The 17,146-nt window shown below is 35.1% G+C and overlaps 1 pseudogene; it reads left to right on the top strand.

Annotated features, from left to right (window-relative positions):
- The first annotated feature begins 14,757 nt into the window (after positions 1 to 14,757).
- On the top strand, positions 14,758 to 16,695 carry LOC143537773 (protein CHROMATIN REMODELING 35-like; annotated as a pseudogene).
- Positions 16,696 to 17,146: the final 451 nt, after the last annotated feature.

Below are 17,146 nucleotides of genomic sequence, written 5' to 3'. Positions count from 1 at the left end.
TTATGGACCATTATTTATAAGGAAAGTCAATATTCAATATTGATGTTAATTGATGTACATAGAAATATACATCTTTTCGGCATCAAATAATCTATAAAAACTGCAATTTCTATCAAATAACATAGCATAAAAGGCTACTTATCATAATAAAACATAATTTCAGGTGAAACCAAACCCCAAACGAAGAAACGAGCAAAAAGACGAAGAAAACACAAGAAAACAAAGAAACACGCCCCCGTGTCTCAAGAAACACGCCCCATGCTTCTGACACAAGAAAAGACAAAATCTGAGAAACAAAAACACGGGGCCGTGCTCAGCATGCACGGGGCCGTGGACGAAAATGCAGAAAGACAAAGAAGAATTGAGCACATGTCACTAAAAACCACGGGGCCGTGCCTGCTAACCACGGGGCCGTTGCCACCTCACACAAAAGACAAACAAATCTGGCACATGTCATAAATGTACACGGGGCCGTGCCTCTTCATCCAGATTGCCTATAAATAGTGGCTCATGTTGCATTCATCAAGTGTGCCTTGAAAAGAATCCTCTCCGGTTTTCACTTATAAAAACACACACTAACACTCACCTTGAAGATCTAGTGAAGAGTTTGAAGGTTTGGAGGTCATCACCACTAATCATCATCATCAACCATCATTACCATCATTAAAAAGAAATATTCATCTACATTTGGTTAGATTGTTTCAAGTTTAATCATGTATTTGTTATTATCAATCATCTTAATATTTATCATTATGCTCATTATGAGCTAAACTCCTTTTACCATCTAAAATCTATGAAGAAGCTTTGTTTTACTTGATAATTAATCAAGACATGTGATGTAGTCTAGTAAAGTACATGGTTATATTACAATTATCTTTTGATGAGAAATGTTTCACCATCTTAAATCACTAATTCAAAGTTGGTGGTTGTCAATCTCATTGGCAATCGTTCATGATCGATTCATGTTATTGAAAGATGGAAATACTTTGATACATTATCGAAACATGGATCCTTATATTGTACTTAGAAATGATGAGATATAAGTTATGGTGTATTTTTCTAAACCTTGGTAATCCGAAAATGGCTTTGCTTAGGATATCAAATTAGTTAAAGAAACCATATGTTAACGGAATGTGTAATTATAACCTACTTAAATCAACCAAGGAGAGGTTGTGTGATGAACTACAACCACCCGAAGTTGTTAGAATTGGTATTCGAGAAATTGAAGTCAATCATAATCTTTCTACTTTACGAAACTACTTGCCAACTTAAATTGACATCATTGAGATGGTATGAAATTAGGAAAGGGTGTACTTTAAAATGCGCATACCATCTCCTTAGTGCCAAAGATGCTCACTTAAGGTTAAATGAGCTATCTATGATCATATATTACTACGGCAAGTTTATCACATGTCTACATATTAATTATCAATGCTAAAATGGAGTGGATTCTTGATCTTAGATGGTAACCTTCGCATAATTGAACAACTCGTTTGGAATTTCTTGTCTTGGTCACCTATATATTATATATATAAGTATTTATATTTTATAAAACGTTCAAAAATTAACCCCAAAATGACTAAAACCTCCGATTGAAGTGAAACAACGACTTATTATTAGAAACATTTGTGTCCACGGATCGATACTTGGTTCTTACCAATACTATTCTACATATACGACAGGTACACTTGCCTATTTTGTGTGTTTAGTCTTTGTAGAAATCACTTTTATAAATTTAAAACACGATATTGTGCAAAAGCAAATCATTCAATCCATCATATTTTATACTACTACACGCGCACACGCATCATTCATTAAAGTGTGATTGAGATAATTAAAGTACTTAAATTACCATATTCATGTTAATTCGTTTATTTAGACAAATAAGAAAAGTCAAACTAAATCAATTGTATTAATAACCTGAATTAATAAAATCAAATATTAATATTGATATTATGGAGTATTTTAATCATAATTAATAACCGGAAAATTTTAAAGTTGTTACCGGAAAAACGAAATTGTGAAAATGACTATGGTATCTCGGATTTTTTCGTAGAATTTAAATTGAAATTAGGTTGTATGACTCGTGACATTTACCTGAAATTATAATGTAGAATATTAATGTTTATGTTATGGAACATTTGATATTTAATTTATAACCGAAAAAGTTAAATGTCTTGCCGGAAAATAACAAATAATGATAATAACCATGGTATCTCCGTTTTTTATTAAGAAACTATAATCAAATTTTCCGTAAATCAATCGGGTAAATTACCTTAAATAATAAAGTTTTGTTATAACATTGATATTCTGAAATATTAGAATTATAATTTATAGCCAGATAATTTCAATGTGTTTTACCGGAAAAACGAAATAATGATACTGAATATGGATGAAGCTGATTTATATAGAACCTAGAAGAAAAACATGTATAAAAAAACAGGAAAAATATTAAACTTCAAATAAATATTAAACACCCATTGTTATAGATATAACACATAAACGGAAAACTTACCGGAATAATGTAAATACGTACAAATATTAGCTTCATCGTCGTTTTTGATTTAGAACCTTAACAATGAAAATAAAGATAAAAAGGTTAGATCTACAATAACCGGAAGAAAATATGATGTTGCCGGAAAAAGATATAACCTTGCGGAAAAATCATATAACATTGTTGGCCATTAAAGTATAATATATAACCTTATCGGAAAACGATTAATCTCGATATACATTACCGGAATATAGAAGATGGTGGAGTTAGTAATTAAGCCGAGAGAGAGAGAGAGAGAGAGAGAGAGAGAAAGAAATTAAAATGTTTAAAATGATGGTGGAAAATTCTAAGGTTTAAATAGTGTGTGTGATGACACATGACAGCATAATAGAGACTCTTAGAATGGAAATTTGGTGATGTGGAAGCCTAGGTAAATAACTTAGTAGAATGACATGTGACAAATTGTATTGATTTAATAGATTAGTAAGATAATCATTCAAAGTATACAACAATCAGTTACCAAAATTAATTCCATAATATATTCAATCTCATTTTCAAAATCTGATTTATTTCAATGCTACAAATGTTTTTTTATTAAGGCCCATTTAAAATTTTTAGTTAAAATATAATAAACAACACATGGGACACTTATAATGTTTTAACGTTGTACTACTACTTTATATTAGCATTTTTATACACTTTTATTCTAATAAGTATGCTATTGAACTTCTTAACGTGTAGTTTTTATTGGTAACTTAAAAGTGTTTTTTGTTTGTTGTTATAGTATTGTGTTGTTTTTTTTCTAGACCGTGTTGTTATACTATAAATTATGTTATTATAATATAGTGGTGTTATATTTGATAAACTTATGTGTGTTGCTATATTTTATAAATTGTGTTGTTATAATAGAAATTATGTTGTTATATTAATATGGTGTTGTATTTGATAAACTACGTTGTAATAGTTATGTTGTTATATTTTATAATTTGTGTTGTTATAGTATAAAATGTGTTATAGTTGTGTTGTTATATTTTATAATTTGTGTTGTTATATTTTATAACCTGTGTTGTTATATTATAGATTGTGTTATTATATTTTATAACTTGTGTTGTTATATTTTATAAATTGTATTGATATAGTATTGTGTTACATTTTATAGATTGTGCTAATTATATTGCTTATAAAGTATATTATTACAACTTATATTTGTATTTTATTTTATTATTTTCATTAAATTTCGTTGTAACTAATTTATTGAAAAATTTAATATGTTGAATTTGATACTTAAATGAAGTTTGTAACTGTCCACCAAAGGTGGGCTTGAGTGCGAGATTTGTAAAATTTTTGTGGGGCTCTTAAATAGAATAAAATAGAAGTACAATTATACCCTTTCCAGTTTCCTCTACTAAAACTCATTTATGTTAAGTAATTTAAGAAAAAACTAGGGTTTACAACCCGAGCGTTGCGCCGGGTTGGGTTACGTATACTGTAAAAGTCGTTCATAAAGCTACTGAAAACACACTTGAGAAAGTAAAGACTTAGATTATTAGCATTACAAGCTTCATCGTTGTTACATAGTTATATAAGTATTTGTTGAATGTGTACTGCTTTTTTAAAAAAAAAACAACAAACCTTTGCAGTTGTGCCTAGGCAGCCTATCTTCATAACGTACAAAATGCGGTTATCATTCGGCGCGGTTATCATTCGGCTATTCATGTATGCAGTGCTGTTGATATATCAGAGTTTTGGCTTATTTTTAGCCGAATGTCCCTATTTCTTTCATCCTTTTCTTCCCTTCATATGTATCTGTTCAAATTAGGGGTTTAGTTAGATTTTTTGTATGCTTGTGATTGTTTGGAAGTATGTATACCTTGTGTACTTTGCATATATAGATATAAATACTGCATAAGCGAAAAGTTCTTCTAAAGAATCCACAAATGACAAATAAAGACATACAATTCATATAGTTCTTCTAGAATGACAAATAAAACTACACAATACAAAACTATATATAGCCACCAAAATCCAAACCCATATCTAACCGCAAAAACAAATATAGCAAAAAAACAAAAACAAAAGGTGACACAAAGTAATGAATATAACCAATGTTAACCAAAACCGAAACTAATGAATATAACAAATGTTAACCAAAATTGGAACAAATGAATATAACAAATGTTAACGAAAATCGAAACCAATTTGTGACCACAAAACCAAAGAGAAAATAGTGATGGCTAAAGTGATTTGGAAAATGGGTAAGCTTATAACCTTTTAAGTTCATGTGTTGGTGTATGCAAGTTTTAGAGAAAAAAATATATGAAGCTGAATTAGATTAGTTCATGAACCTTTTCATATTGGTGAAAATTAACCGGTTGGCATTCTCTATAAATGCAAAAATATAAGTAATCATAGAAGGTTGACATTAAAGTCAAGTAGACAAATTTCAAATTTTGGTCCAACTTCTATCGTTGCAACCTTAGACGGATTCAACCCAAAATTGCTACAAAATAAATTTTACACCTAAAATTCATAGCAACATATAAAGAAATGGTTCAATGGACCAAACAGGCTGTGAGTCACTCAAGTTGTATATCTAATAAAAAAAAGTCTTCCTAAATCATTTTAACAAAATATAACATAAAGATAACCAAAATAAAACAAAGATGCATGCTACATGTTGACTTTAAGTGGTCAAAATATATATAAAAAAACGGATGGTGAAGAACACTAATTTAACAAATCGTCAGTCATCTAATGAAAACTCTTAAGGATCGCCAAAAAAAATAACCTAACGATGTCAAAATAAACAATAAGCATTTCATCGAACACCGTATGAACAAAAGTAAAACAATGATAATAAATGCACACATACATGCATTTAGAAAATCAGATACAAAGAGAGAACTTATGAAGAGTACCTTTACACAAAGTAAGCAATTCAAATTCACATAAAATTCGGTGAAAATTAAATACGTGCATAAAAACGAATAAAAAAGCTGAAATCACAGAATGCATGAATAATGAATAATCTGGCAAAACCACAAAACTGAAAGAATTAAAAGGCCTGTACCATACGATACTCCAAGCAAAGAACCAACATGCATATGAGAATTATCAAACAGATTACCTTGTAATCGCTTTATACATCTGCAACAGCAAACCACATAACACAAATTGCTAAACCAAGTGAATGACATTTCATCAAACACACAGTGTGCACTCGGAAAAAGATATCTAAAACCACAAATTTCACCAATAGTCTATTTAAGGAACCCACTAACCATAAATAAAACAAAACAATTAGTAATAGTAAGGATATACCTGCTATTAAGAACCACCAAATCGAAGCACACTGCACACATTCAAACCAAACCTCTGAGACCAAGTGTTCGAGCAGTCGCCGCACCATAGCACTCCGAACAACTGTCCGAGCAATGGCCTGTCTTCGAGCGTGCACCAGGGGTTAGCAAAAGAATACGCATAAGAGAGTGAATGTGAATACATAAGGAACATAAGACGGGTGTGAATCACACGTGTCTAGAAGTTAAAACTCAAGAATTGCTACTTCCATAGCTTCAACCTAAAAGAAGTGTCACACCAGTTGTCGTATTTATGCTGCAAATGCACAAATTTAGTACCATACAGGCTAAACACACCAACATCAAGCCCTATAAATAAATCAAATGATTGGTTTGAGTTTTTGTTGTAGGAAGTGGGAGTCGTTAATCTTAATTTTACACGGTTCATCAGAAAAGAATGGTTGTTTAGACCAGTTAATAACATCATTTCTATTCACACAAAAATTTATACAACAATAGAAGGCGGCACAACACCACCGTGTTACTTTCTGAACCCAACAATAGACGGAATCTGAGCCACAACCGTCATACTTCCACCACCACGATACACACCATCAGTGGTCGGTGATCTCTCAAACAACACACATCTCTCTCTCAAGTCTCAATGCCCGTGTAAAAGAGAAAGTGGAGAACAGGCGTAAAGTACAACAATAGAAGCTACTAAGAGTTGTAAATTAATATATATATATATATAAATAAATCTCAGTCATCTACTTTAAAAATGAGTGGCCTGGATTGTTTCCTATTATTTCTGCACAACACATGTTTTCTACCATATGTTATATCACTGGTTCATGTTCCATGATAATATTTTTTTCAAAAATTGGACCGGTCAAATCTTCGTGTGAGTCCGTATACGTCTTCAAGTCCATGTCAAACCACCTCCTCTACTGGCTCCTTGAGATTTCTTGGGTGTAGCGATCTTTGATTTATTTGAATTTATAGGGTAGAAATATTGTGTTTGTGTGTGTAGAAATTTGGTAGAGTATGAAAAAATGGGTGAATAAAGTGTCGTATTTATATGAAAATATTGAAAATGAAGAATTAATTGCATATAGCCGTTGTCAATGGTTATTTGATCTTCAATTCTATAACTCGTTTCATGTACCTGAAAAAGAAAAAAAAAAGGAGAGGCTACAATGTTCCTAGAGTAGGGGGTACCCGCGGCTGTTTACCCGAGCCCAACATTACCTCCGCTAAGGGTATTGTTGGTCCAGATCACTTCTATTGTATTAGCTAGTGAAACGTGCGTCAATCAAAACATGCTCTTAATCTATTATGTTGATTTAGTTTATTACTATTCTCAGCATTAACTTTTTTTTGAAAAGCCATTTTTAAAGAAAATTAAGAAAGACTACTTGCAAGCCGCAAGAAACCTAAAAAGATTACAAACAACATAAAACTAGAAATACAGAATTACAAAGGGAAAGTTAATAAAGTTAAACAAGCACCACACTTCTCAATCCAAGTTCACTGTCCGCCTTCTATGCTTCACCTACAAGAACGTAGTTGCCTTTATATCACCCACCATTTTGTCTACCGTGACCGGTATGCTTTTTAAGATCTTATCGTTTCGAGTCCTCCAAATCAACCATAGCATGACTAGAAAATTAGCTTGGATAGTTAGGCATTCCTTCTTATTACTCTTGTATTTATAAGGAAATTCCAACACCTCATCAACCAAATTAAAACCCGATAAGACTGCTAATTTAACATCTCGCCAATATCGAACTCAACCAATTTCTCCCTATATTGGACGTCAAATTTAGATATATAAATCTAATCCAATTTCGAATGAACAAATCCTTCTTTAGACTGGTCGCTATGGGGCGCCCTTGGGGGGGCTTTTTGGGCGCCGAACACCGCTGTGGGGCGCCAACGAACCATGGGCGACGAAGAAATGGCCTTTCCAACTGCCGGCGCGGTTGATGAATTGGGTGGGGCCCGTCTCAGCATCTCTCTCCATCTCTCTCTAACACACATACATACATATGTATATATATGTGTAACAGGGGCGCCCTTGGGGCATTAAACCATAGCGAGGCATCTTTGGATGGGCTTCGATGCCCTCGGTGCTTACGTGGCGCTGGCATGGCATGGTGGAGAGGCTTCGAAGCCCCCCACCATAACGGATGGTCTTATAGTCTTATATGCCAACTTCTGAATAGGCGTACACTTCTGTTTCAAAAAGTATTAGTGTTATTTTCATTTATGTGAAATAGAAAAAAAGGTACAAAAAGAAGAAAAAAAAATAAAATGCGTAGAAGGCTTGAGTTTTTCAATTGAGACGCAAGTTCGAATATCACTTTTGTCACTTTGGATGGATATTGACAATGAAGGATTTGAGCTAGGCCTTGTGAAAAGGTTGTCAATTTGAACCCCGAGCTCACCCGGGTTTTCGTCCCACCGTGTGTTATGTCAGAAAGTTCTTTCTTGTTGTGGTACAACGACTGTCAAGTGGCAGTGGCAGTGGCAGTGGCAGACTAGCAGTCGGTGGTATGGGTGTTCGGGGGAACACCTAAGTGAAACTCTGAAAGCCAACGTGTGTCCGGTTAAGACAACATAGTCTAACTAGAGTAGGGCAACATGACTCTTCAAATTTAAAGAGTATGATAGGCTAAATATAAGAAATTGATCATTCCTTAAAATAAATATTCCTACCTTCCTTGTTAAGCACGTATAGGTGAAAGGTGAAGGTTATGTACGGTGAATCATGGTTGCACCAATAACAAGTGGATAAAAATGATTCTTTTTTGGTGTGAATCCTTTCTAAAATTATAAATAGTTTTAAAAATTGTGGCGAAAAAGCCTATATTTTTTTAACTTCCATAGGAGAATTCTCAAAATAGGTCATTTGACGAAATAGAGTCTCAAAATAGGCCATTCGATAAGAGAGAGTCTCAAAATAAGCCAAAAGTTTTAAAACTTCTCAAAATAGGCCATTGAAATCCATCTCCGCCGTGACATTTAGTTTCTCGCCGATAATTTTCGTCCCCCAATAGAATAGTAACACGTGTAAAGATGTTGAACCCAACCCGTGAGATTTCAAAGGAAGCTCGTCTGACCCGTGAGATTCTAAAGAAAATCCGTCTGACCCATGAGATTTCAAACCAAAACAGTCTCCTCCGTGAGTTTTTGAAATAAATTAAATCCACCTCATTCCACCATTCACCACCACCGCGCGCCGCCGCCACTTGCCAGAAAACGGAGAAGACGGCAGAACCATGGATTCACCACTGCCACCTGTTGGAAGACGACGGAGTTGATTCACCACGAAATGGAGGCTAGCACGAAGATAACGGTGGCCGAATATGTTGATGTTGGATGGTGAATACGACGGTGGCCGGAGATGGTGAATGCGATGGTGGTTGGAGATAGTGTAAATATTTCAAAGAAGACGGGGGTGGTGGTGAATCAAAGAAATGAGGTGATGGTGGTGGTGAATCAATGGTGGATATAAGTGAATTCAAAGTTTTTCCAAATCTCACGGAGGTGATAGTTTTCAAGGAAACGGTTTTGGTATCAAATTTCACGGGTCAGGAGGATTTTGCTTGAAATCTTACGGGTTAGACAAATTTGGCTTGAAAATCTCACGGGTTAGATGGTTTTGGCTTGAAATCTCACAGATTTGTCACGAACCCAAATGTCACGGCAGAGATGGATTTGGCTTGAAATCTCATGAGTCAATGGATCATTATGGGAATTTTCAAAAATATTGGCCTAAATTAGGAATCTCTATCCTCCTTTGGCCTATTTTGAGAATTTTCCCTTCAAACAATGCATTGTTACAAATCCGGGCTAATGATCATTACACCCGTAACGGTAACATGTGAGATTTGCGGACGACAAGATATTTTTCTGTTAAAAGTTGAAACCTTTGTACATAAGCGAAAATATTGGTTTTAACCTATCATCAATTTTTTCCGGAAAGGTAAGCTTTATTAAAACACCCTAACAAACTGAACAACAACAAAACAGTTGCACACAAAATTACATTTACACCAATCTAAGCAAGTAATGGTATTAGAGTTAGATCTATTGGAAAACCATAAGGTTATAGTTCTTGGCATTCTAATCATTGCGTGTTTGCAGGGCTGTCTTCGAGAATCATGAAAAACTTTTGAGCCGAAGACGAAAAAATAGGCCTTATAGAAGTTGAATAATTGATTTTAAACAAGAATACATATTTTTTTCAAAACAGTCAGGCCGGGATCCGTCGACCATCCGGCTCTGTCTTCCATTCGACTCTGGCGTGCTGGTGAATTTGGAAGGGTATAAATGACTCGCATTTCTCAAGCACGGTGGCAAATCCGAAAAAGATTTTGAAAGATATAAAATCTATCCCCAATCTAATACGTACTTTTCAATCAATTCAAGTTTCATAAATAAGTTTTCCATTTACACCAATTTGGTGTAAAAAATACTCAAAACCTCAACCCACATAACTTTTGTCACCACCCTTTTTATAGTATCATCCAACTCCATGACCAACGCCACGTCGGAAATCCCCAGAAAAAGATTACATGCTCCGCACGAAACTCCCCTGACCCCTGCTCCCACAATATTATACCATCTCAACCACTACCATCCTTCCACGTGCCAAAATACTCACTGCTCCACTGAGAGAGTAATGTACGCACAACTTTCTCCCTAGTAGTAGCTTTCAGTATAATAAGAAGAAGAAAATTAACATCTGAAATTGTTGAATCGCTAACGACGTCGTTTCGGTTTCACTGATCAATCAGCATTGCAGGTATGATCATCCATATATTCACATTATTATTCTCTGTTTGTATGAGATGATACGAGCTAGCTAGCTAGCTAGCGGTTGTTGTTGAGTGTACGTACAGTTTGAGAGTAATTGAATAGAGTAACGGAATCGATTCACACTTGTAGCTTGTTAGAACTTGAGGTTACTTGTTATGATGGTGAAATTGAAGTCGAATATGAGGTTTTGATTTAGGTTTTGTTTTGTAGGTGCAACGATCGTTCGATTGAGGCGAATCGTGAGATCGAACGGATGGAAGCTTTTAGAACGTCTGGTATTGTTACATCCATGAACGTTTTAGCCTATTATTATTATTATTATTATTATTATTATTATTATTATTACTATTATTCTCTTGTGTTATGGTTTTATTATGATATTGTGTAATACTAGTTTACGTGTTACTTTTCAAGCAGATTGATTTTATGAAGAGTAGTCGTTTTGTGTAGTAGGTGCTTGGTTTTAATTGTGGAGGCTTGGTTGGCCAATTTGAACTAATTTGAGCTCGTTTGTTGGTTTTCTTGGGGAGCAAGTTGTTAGACGCTAATTTTGTGATTATATACAGATGTCTTGTACGTGTAATTCCTTATCATGAGTGGTGAGAGGCATAAAGCAATTAAAATCCTGGTTGCGGCTCGTAGATATAGGTAGGGTTGTTTAAAAAGCTCATGGCTTAATCGATAAAAACTTGAATAAAACTAGCTAAAAAAACTTGATTTGAAACAACGTGAGCTGAATTGCCTCATTTTTGTAACCGAGCCAAACTTGACCCAAGCTCGGCTCGATCTTAGGCTCGTTTAACTTCAAAATCGAGCTCGAGCTTAGCTGAGCGGCTTGTTTAGTTTCAAGCTTGAGCTCAAAGCCACACTGGCTCAACTCGGGCTCGACTCTTGAACAACCCTACATATAGTTTTCTCGTTGGAACCGAACCACGTAAAATCATTGTGTTCTCGTGTATGTTTATTTTTTGTGTGTTTGTTTATACCCTAAAAGTAGGTTTGTAGAAGTAAAAAAGCATTAGACTAATCATTTTTAAGGGTATGACATTGTTCAAGACTATTTTACATCTATTACTATGAGACATGCTAATATATTTGGGCACGAAATAAAATAGATTTGGAAAAAGTTGGTGCACGCGTGTGGGACAGTCATTTTGTCAATTATTCATAGATTCATGTTATTATTTATGGCATGTCCTTTCAACAGCCGTTTTGATTTAGGATTTCTTGTAATCTTTTGTTTTGATATGCATGTTTATTTCTGAACAGCTAAACGTAGAAGGAGTACGAACAGCAATAAGAAAAAATCATCTACAACATGCTTGTTTGATGACAAGAAGCACAAGAAAGTTGATATCAGCGGTCCAATTGCTCTTAGAGATTGTGTGGCAGAACTTGATTGTTCTAACTATGGTTCTGTAGCAAAAGAGATAGAGGAACTCTTAACACTTAGGAAGATGTCTTCTTTAACTAGATTACCCTTACTTGGAGGAGATTTAGTGAATAATCCTACCGAGCAGTTTCCAGAGACGCCACTTTTGGTAAGTTTAGTTTTCTTGTGATTCAGTCTAGATCATCAAGACATTTAGTATATTAATGTGGCTTGTGCATTTCTGTTGTGTCTTTTTTGGACTAGCTTTATACAATTGATGTTTTTTTTCTTGGTTTGTGATTTATTTGGGATGAATGAACATGAAGGTACACAACAAGGAAAGGAGGAAGTCCTCTGGTGATAAATGCAAATCCTTGGCACAACTTTATGTGGATAAGAACGAATCTGATATTGTTCGTCAAGTCTCCATCCATAAGTGTTCGGTGTGTATTCTCTCATCTATAGTTTTCAAGTTACGAACAGTTTACGTTTCAAGTTTTATAAATTGGCCACAACTATAGAGTATAGATAATGTACGACTTTAACTCATTTAATTTTCTATAAATTTGATTTTTCTTCTATAACTACTTATGTTATTAAATACATTTTGGAAATGAATCTTATGTGAGCAATCTTTTTTTTTCCTGTTTTCATCCTTAGTAGGTTTTTTTTTAATCTTAATTACTTAATTCCCTAGAATGTTACCTAAATGAAGAACCACTTTGTACTTTGTCAACATGTTGACTTTTGACAGTTGATTATTACTATCTGTTAGTCTTCAAGGACACATTTTGGCAATAATATAATTCTGCTTGTTTAAAGCATGATTAAACTGCTGGAAAAGTTTCCAGTTATGATGTTTTTATGGTTACCATTTGATTTTGAGAACATGTGCCTTACTTTATTTAAAGGGAAGGAAATTACAGATAATTATAGGTATTTATACTCTCAGAAAAGAAAGAAATTGTTGATAGATTTTCATATCAGAAGTAAATGAAACAGTTAAGTTGGTACGCCATTTGTTCTTGTCCAACGGTTTGTCGATAATATGCATGTTCCATTTAAAATTCATCTAGAATCTATGTTCCTTTTATATTACTTATTTATATTTCATTGGCATGCAGGGGAGTGGTACAACAACTGCTTCTGAGCCCAATGCTAAAAAAGACAAGAGCAGAGAAGATGCTGAGGTGGAGGATGATACGGAGGGTGAAGATGAGAGTGACATAGAAGATGGTGATTGGGAGGGTGAAGATGACAATAACACAAAACATGTTCATGTGGAGGTTGAAAAGAAGCATGATAAGGGTGTGTATGTTGGTGTTGAAGAGGATGAAAGTGATTCACAATCTGACATTGATCCTAATGAGGAAGCTGATATATGGAATGAAATGAGAATTGGATTAGAGTCAATAACGGTAATTAATCACGCATTCTATATGTATCATCCGTTGGTAATTAACCGAGTCGGGCATGTCGAGTCCGGGCCTAAGTATCTCATTATGGTGTATGAGATTAAGAGGCTATATGGTAGTTGGCATTAACTTATGTAGTTGGCCATAACTGATGTAGTTGGCCATAAGTTTGGTGGTTGGACATTTATGTCAAGTAGTTGGACATAAATGCAAGTAATTGGCAAGTTGGCTAAACTAGTATAAATATATCTAACAAGTTAGAGTTAGATATCACCCACCACTGTCATCTTTTAAAGTTTATTGTATTAAGGTTTTGAGTTAGTTTTCTTGATATAATAGTAAGTGAAGTTCGGTATATTTCTTTGTTCGTTTATTTTGATTGGCTTGGACTTGATCATCATCATCATCTCAAACTTCATTTTCTATCTTTGTCAGGAACTACATCATTCATCGGATCAAAAGTCAAGTAAAGATAGACAAGATTGTGATCACTCTTATATCTTAAAAGATGATATTGGTTATGTGTGCCGAGTTTGTGGAATTATCCAAAGACCTATCGATTCCATAATTGAGTTCCAGCGTCCCAAGGTTAGCTTTTCAATTTAGAGGGGGCAATTCTGACCCAAAGTCATTTAATTGGGTCAGTTTGGATTAAATTTAAAACCTTTTGGGTTAAAATGGGTTATTCATGAAAAATCGTTTGAGAATGATGGGTCAAATTGGGTTGATAGTCTTATTAGAATGGGTTGTTTAGGTTTACGAAATAGATCTCCAGAAAACCATGGGTCAGTGACCCACTGAAGTCTTCCAGTCAGCAGACTCAACACTCAGCACCCCCGTCGGTAACATCTTTCCGGTCAGCATAGCCGTGTTTAATTGTTTAACATCTTCATCTCCGGGTAACCCTAGGTTATATATCGAATGCTTATTAGTTATTATTATTATTATATACGTGTACATTTGTTTAACCTTTGTTTATTAATAATAATAATAATAATAATAATAATAATTATTATTATTATTATTATTATTTGACCAGACCAGATTTTGAATGTGGTTTATTAATTATTATTATTATTATTATTATAAACATTCAAAATTTTTGAGTGTTTGGATGATAAAGTGATTGTGCATCTGTTTATAGATGTTAAATGCTGAAACGAACTGAACAATCGCTTAAACGAGCTGTAATGTGTTGAAAACGCGCTGATTCGTTAGTCCCAAAAAAAAACTGACCCGAAACCCGTTTTGACCCGTTCCGACCTTGACCCGTTCTGACCCGACCCTGTTGACCCTAACCCCTTCCGAACCAACCCAACCAATTTGCCACCTCTACTTTTCATGATACAACTGTTTTAAAGACATGTTTCATTCCGTAGCTTAACTAATAACATCATTTATTACTGTTTCTATTCAGACCTCAAAGAGCATAAGAACGTATTATTACGAAGGCCAAAACAATAACTCAGGAGATGCTAGTCTTGATGGTGTGAAGTTAACAGAAACCGATTTCACTGCACATGAATTAACTGTTCACCCGAGGCACAAAAAACAAATGAAACCACATCAAGTTGAAGGCTTCAACTTTCTCCTCAGCAACCTGGTGTCAGACAACCCGGGCGGGTGCATTCTCGCTCATGCTCCAGGATCTGGCAAAACATTTCTACTAATCAGCTTTATTCAGAGCTTCATGGCTAAATATCCAGACGCCAGACCGTTGGTCGTCCTCCCCAGGGGCATTTTGGGAACCTGGAAAAAAGAATTCATCAGGTGGCAAGTTGAAGACATGTTGTTGTTGGATATGTACTCTGCAAAAGCTGATGGCAGGGTGCAACAGTTAGAAGTACTTAAACAATGGGCCAACAAAAGAAGCATTTTGTTTCTTGGATACCAACAGTTTTCATCCATAGTCTGTGACACTGATACAAGCCCTGTATCGGTCAACTGTCAAGAAATACTGTTGACCCGCCCGTCACTTCTAATACTAGATGAAGGCCACACGCCAAGAAACAAAGAAACAAACGTCTTCACAGCTCTTGACAAGGTAAAAACCCCGATGAAAGTAGTCCTTTCGGGCACCTTATACCAAAACCACGTGACCGAGGTTTTCAACATTCTGAATCTCGTCCGCCCGAAGTTTCTAAAAATGGAAACCTCAAAAGCTATAAAAAGGCGTATCATGAGCAGGGTCGAGTTCAAAAGTCACGTAATGAAGGGTACGGATAGCTAGTTCTATGAGTCGGTGGAGCGTACTCTAGTCAAAGATAATAACTTTAAAAGGAAGGCGGCGGTCATAGAAGATTTGCGAGAGATGACAGGCCCGTTTCTCCATTATTACAATGGAGACATTCTGGATGAGCTGCCAGGCCTTGTTGATTTTTCGGTCTTTCTGAAACTCACCCCGAACCAAAAACGTGAGGTTACAGAATTAAAGAAAAGAGCCCGGAACAACATGTTTAAAGTAATCTGTGACGGGAGTGCAATCTATGTGCACCCGGGGCTTAAATATGTGTCAAAGAATACGGGTGATTCTATAGATGATCAAATCGATGAGCTACTAGAGAAAGTAGATGGGATTGAAGGTGTGAAAGCTAAGTTTTTTATAAACATGCTTCGCCTGTGTGAGTCTGCAGGTGAAAAGCTTCTAGTGTTCAGTCAGTATTTGCTGCCCCTAAATTTCTTGGTCAGACTGACCGTTAAGACCAAGGGTTGGAGTGTTGGCAAACAGATCTTCATGATAACCGGGGACCACGACAACGATGCACGTGAGGTAGCAATGGACCGGTTCAACAACTTATCTGAATCACGGGTCTTTTTTGGATCCATAAAAGCTTGTGGTGAAGGGAAATCACTTGTTGGAGCATCTAGAATTATAATATTGGATGTGCAGTTAAACCCGTCGGTTACCCGTCAAGCAATAGGGCGGGCTTTTCGACCCGGTCAAACGAAAAAGGTCTACACTTACAGACTAATTGCTGATGAGTCACCTGAACAGGAAGACCATGCCACTTGCTTTAGGAAAGAGTCTATTGCTAAGATGTGGTTTGAATGGAATGAGTTCTGTGGTCATCATAATTTTGAGATGGAAACTATTAGTGTTAATGATTGTGGTGATCGGTTTCTGGAAACCTCGTGGTTGAATGAAGATGTAACTATTCTCTCAAAAAGGTTAGTTAGTTTGCGTTTTTTTTTCTTTTTTTTAAACATTAAGCTTTGACATTGATTTTGTATGTTTTAGTGTTCGCTTTGCAGATGATCGCGTGCAAACGAAATGGGTGATTGATGTTGTTGGTTGTTTCTAGCTGCTTGATGATAATGGGTGGGATAACATATATGATTAAATAAAGATAACTGGTTTTAAAACTTTGTATGGCCTTTATGGTTGAACAAACTTATTTAATTAGTTTACGTTATCAAGTCATATTGGTTGTGTACTTGTGTTTGGTTGATTACTGTCATGGTGTATCCAAGTTCAGGTCTAACATCAATCTTACATTATGTTATCAGTGTCAGTGTTCAGATTTAAGAGACAATCCATAATTTGCAGTTTCAAACTGTAATATTTAGCTTTTATATACCCGCTAAACGTGTACTATTCATTTTAAGGACCACTAGTGTGATGTTCTTGTAAAAAATCGGATAATTAAAAACCGGTAAAAGACAAGTAAACATTAAGGTAATCTTTTAGTGTCAAGCTCTTCATGATCCTACCTTGTATGTTGTGTGTTCTGGTCCATTC

Source organism: Bidens hawaiensis, unplaced genomic scaffold, assembly GCF_021521415.1.
Source record: "Bidens hawaiensis isolate Kalapana, Puna unplaced genomic scaffold, B.hawaiensis_p1.1 tig00000780_1, whole genome shotgun sequence".
NCBI lineage: Eukaryota > Viridiplantae > Streptophyta > Magnoliopsida > Asterales > Asteraceae > Bidens > Bidens hawaiensis.
The sequence above is the reverse complement of the archived record's forward strand: the minus strand, read 5'-3'. Positions and strand labels throughout refer to the sequence as shown.